Raw genomic sequence first — 5,220 nt, forward strand, 5'->3', positions numbered from 1 at the left:
GCAAATATATATTATCATCAGCAACATTCTTTCAGAATTAAAAGAACATGTACATAATATATATACGCATATATACACAGTCACATTAATTATAAACAAAAAAGTTGTAAATCTTAATCCTAAATCACAATTCTATCCTAAAAAATGAAACAATAATTCTATCCTAAGCCACATTCTTTTTGCCTTCAAGCTCTAAATGTGCACTCACAAAATGTGTGAATTTTGCATGATCCAAAGTTGAAATATATGTTGGCACCACTCTTCCACCACTTCATTGATGTGAGCATCCCCAAATTCTTCACAATAAGCATCATCATAATACTGCAATTTAAATTATAACCATATCAAAGTTAATTAGCTAACTAATGAAATTTTGCCATATATAAAACATATATTTAAATTAAATATAAACCTTGGTAGGGATTGAAGTCTTGGCGTGAGTGATGATGTCCCTAATGAATCTCATCACGCAATATCCACAGTCCACTAAATCTGGTCTTTGACGTGGGCACTTTAAAAACAAAACAAACAAAATATATTAAATTATTGAATAATCATTAATAAATACTTGAACAATTAATGTTTAAACATGTACCCTTATTACTGTCCATGTGAACAATTGGTCAAATGGTTTAACCCTAGGGACAGTTAAAGATTCATCCGTGTGGTACAAAAAAACAGCCCTAAAAACACAGAAGTTAGTAAGTTTGAAATATCAAAAAACACAAGTATGAACTTAATTGATGCTCTTGCTTGTTGATTGATTCTATCATATCTTTACGATTATCCGGTTGTCTGCCAGTAGAACACAAGTAATAGATGGCCAATTTCTCATATTTTTCTTCAGTCGGATCAAGGACAATCAGCAACCAATGATCCCTAAAATAATTAACAATTGTAAAGAATATATAACAAATTGAAATAGTTAATAAATTGAGAAAACACACTAAATATAACAAACAACTAACCCTTGTACGTAAAGTATCAAGAATAACCTCCCCTCTTTTTTAGTAGTCTTGGCTTTGAATGAATCGCATAGCCGCTTTGCTTGATCTTCACGATCAGAGTCCCGAATGTCATGGAAAGTAGCAATGTCATAAGGACAAATGAAGGCAAATATCCTAGTAAGGTTGCGAGGCACGACAAGTGTATGATAGAGAAACCTAAAATTAATAAATCAAACAAATTAGTATATATTTATAAAAATAATGACCACTCTTGTGCAAAAGAAGTACCTCAAATAAAAATCCATGACGGTCGTGCTAATCATGCCATGGTGGAGTACTTCATCTACGACTTCGAGTGTTATGTGATTGGTATCATCTCTGTCATACATGCCATGCTCGAATGGGACGTCTATAGTAATAAAATCATGAATACTCCTTTACATGTCAGTATATGCCCCTAGTGAGGTCAAGAATTTATGTGACAATTGAGGCTCCATCTTTTGAAGCAGGGAAGGTGCAATAATCTTTGACTCATGGCCAGTTGATTGTTTTTTAGGGAAGTCTTTTTTCTTGGACTATCTACCAGAGATAGTTAGAGATCAAAAGTTATTATATAGATATCTTATATTTGTTTGAGATCAGCTTTATAAATTATATATATATATATGTACCTTATCTTTGTTAGATATTGGCCTTATAAGGGCGGTGGGCCATGCAACAAAGGTGCCTAATGCATCTCCTACAATCATCACATCCTCCGTGGGAATGGGTAGCTGATAGTTGTCATCCAAAGAAACTTTTAGACAAACTCGTACGTGGCCTAAGGAATTGGCACATTATGTATAGTGCCCCCAGGGACATTATACATTATACCAATTGCAACCACACGGTGATCTGGACTGTTTGCTAAAAACTCACATTCGACTTCACCCTAAAGTAATGGAAACATTTATAAGTTATTAATACAAAAATGAATATAACTAAAAAAATAGTAATATTACCTCAGGAAGGTTCGGATGAGAAGGCTAAGCTACGATGCAACTATCTCTCTTACTATTGGGACTAATGTCCACAGGAGCGGATGTCTTTCCCTGGGACATGAGCAACACATCAACCAACCGATGCAACCTATCAACCTCATCGTTTAGTGCATTAAACTCAGCTGAAGAAGGCATTGCACCTTTTAATGGCTTTGTAGTCCCAAATACTTGCTTCTTAGTGACGCCAAAACCAATACCCCTAACGCGTCCGGGGTGTCAGGATTACCCAATGCCTGACCCAAGATATCTTCATCCTTTGGACGCTTACCCTTTGAAACTTCATCTGAGATAACAGCCTATGTGACACAAATTGAAAACTTAAATTATTTGTTTGAATGAAAAAATTGAATTTACTATGTCAAATTAATAATATTGACACTTACACATTTATTAGCTATCTCCTGAACATACTCATCTATAATGTTACCCTCTTTGTTGGTTCAGCCTTCTATGAAAAGAACATGGCAGGATATGCTACTAACTCCTGTGCCTTCTCGCTCAATCTATGCATGTCAATAGCAAAAGAATTAGCAATTAGCAAATACAATAAATAAATGTGGAGTAATTTTAAAATTAATAAATTAGTAATTAATAAATACCATCTTTTCCTCTATGCCTGAATACCCCACACGACCTTTCTTAAAAGGATAAGGATTTTTCTTAACCAACTCCTGATTTTGTTGGCTCAATTGCTGTGAAAAAAATTATAGGGAATAATTTATTAGAAAATTAAAATCAATTGGTAAAGTAAAATCACCTAAAATTCCATTTGAAAACGAGATGCAACAAATTCATCCCATTGTTGTTGGGTTACCAAAGGTCTAATTAAAGTGGGGACCTCGAAACTAATATTTCCACCCACTCTTTTAATATATTTTGATCCCACAAAATATTGAAAAAAATGCATTACTCTCCCAACTATTTGGAGGACATACTTCCTTCGACTAGCATCAATTATAAATGCTGACTGTAAAATATTAGCATGTTATTAGTAAATTGATAAACTATTATAGGCACAATAGTCACATAATGGTAAGTTAACAAATATACCTCTACTTGTTCCCAAATATACTGCCTTATAGATTGATCTACCTTCTTCCAATTTCTGAGTGTGATAGGCAGGGACCTCGAAACTAATATTTCCACCCACTCTTTTAATATATTTTGATCCCACAAAATATTGAAAAAAACGCATTACTCTCCCAACTATTTGGAGGACATACTTCCTTCGACTAGCATCAATTATAAATGCTGACTGTAAAATATAGCATGTTATTAGTAAATTGATAAACTTATTAGGCACAATAGTCACATAATGGTAAGTTAATAAATATACCTCTACTTGTTCCCAAATATACTGCCTTATAGATTGATCTACCTTCTTCCAATTTCTGAGTGTGATAGGCACATTTGCTCTTGCGACAGCTCCAATATAGCTGATGAATTTATCTTTATTGTCCTTAATCGGTTGGCCTTTAGCATTCTATTGGAGGGGATATTTTTGTCCAGCTATCCTCTGTCTATTCACTTCTGTCATCAATACTAAGCCCTTTCTAATCTTAGTTGCTTCCTCCTGAAGCTGTCATCATTCATTGTCAGACTAGGATCAGCATTGGGAGTATCACCACTAGCTACAACACCAGGGCCACTGGTGGGGTCGACACTGGGGCCCCCACTGGGGTCGACGCTGGGACCACTGCTGGGGTCAATGTTTCTTTTCCTTGCTTTACTCTGGTCTCGAATTCTTTTTCCTCTCTTTGACATCCAAATACCTTCAGTATAATCATTTCTCATATAGAATGCATCACCTTCAGTAAAATTACTTTCAAGTGACGTTCCTAAAAATGGATCATCCTCAACAACAGTATCATCCATGTCTTCAATGAATTTGTTTGTCAATAAAACAATGGACCAATTAGTTTTAGCAGGATCAGGAACATAGAACACTTGTCGAGCCTGCGAAGCAAGGATGAAAGGCTCATCTTTATACCCTTCTTTGTTCAAATTTACCTGTATCAACCCTGAGTTATCATCAATTAAAAAGCCATTTTTATGGTCAACCCTCTTGCAACCGAAGACCAAAATCTGAAACTTTACATAATCTAACTACCAAATGTGCTCAATTACCCAAAATATGACATATTTGCATATATTGGGTTGTTGTCTTTAGAGCTAGTTACATGCATCCTATGAAAAATAAGAGTGACACCACTATTTTGCATTGTGCTTCGACTATCTTGCTCTTAGTATAGAAGGTGTATCCATTGATAACATAGCCAGTATAAGAAGCTACTTGTATGCTCGGACCTCTAGCCAACCATCTCACTTTTTGAGAAATGGAATCAGATTCATGTTGAACATATCACAAATATGCTCTTTCAGCCAATGTGCAAATTGCTTATTATGTTCTTTTACATGCCAAGTTTCACCTCTATTAGGATTATCCTTCTTAAGCTCAGCCAAGTGCCTGTCTGCAAATTCTTGAACCTCTTCTGAGTTGTGCAACACATAAAGATGTGCTTGATCCCATGGTAAATTTGAGACAGTAACTATATTCTTTCCTATTATCCCTCCCCACCTTCCCTTCCCATATGCCGAGACACTGGTAGCCCAACATAATTGACATTTTTAAATACTCAGTATAAAATCAACCGCTTCTTCACTGATATACCGTTCAACAATGCAACCCTCAGGTCGACTACGGTTTTTGACATATCCTTTTAATATCTTCATATAACGCTTCACAGGATACATCCATCTTAAATAAGCCGGCCACACATTTGTACCTCCTTCACTAAGTGAATGGTTAAGTGAACCATTATGTCAAAGAAAGCAGGTGGTAAATACATCTCCAACTCACACAATACTTTTACAATTTCGCTTTGTAACTTCGACAATTTTTGGGATCAATAACTTTACTGCAAATGGATTTGAAGTAGAAACATAATTTTTGTGATTGTGTCTCGTACCTTATTAGGTAGAATAGAACATATTGCCACCGGAATAAAATTTTCCATCAAAACATGACAGTCATGAGATTTTAAACCCTTCAACTTTAGCTCTTTCATTGACACAAGGTTTTTAATATTTGATGAGTAACCCTCTGGAACTTTAACTGCAGCAAGAAACTCAAAAAGAGAATTTTTTCTTTTCTAGACAATAGCTACTGGATGAAGAAAGGTGTGACTCCCCTTCTCCTCTGGTGCTAAGTCTTCCCTTATCCCCATGGAAAG

The 5,220-nt window shown here is 35.4% G+C and overlaps 1 long non-coding RNA gene across 1 annotated transcript; it reads right to left on the reverse strand.

Moving 5' to 3' along the window:
• Positions 1-207: 207 nt before the first annotated feature.
• On the reverse strand, positions 208-654 carry LOC129308484 (uncharacterized). Its single transcript, XR_008592627.1, has 3 exons — positions 596-654; positions 413-511; positions 208-321 (listed from the first exon to the last, which is right to left on the reverse strand). It is a non-coding gene; the product is annotated as an uncharacterized LOC129308484 (long non-coding RNA).
• Positions 655-5,220: the final 4,566 nt, after the last annotated feature.

The sequence above is a fragment of the Prosopis cineraria genome, unplaced genomic scaffold (assembly GCF_029017545.1).
Source record: "Prosopis cineraria cultivar Desert tree isolate PC_DT_omini unplaced genomic scaffold, ASM2901754v1 PC4, whole genome shotgun sequence".
Lineage (NCBI taxonomy): Eukaryota > Viridiplantae > Streptophyta > Magnoliopsida > Fabales > Fabaceae > Prosopis > Prosopis cineraria.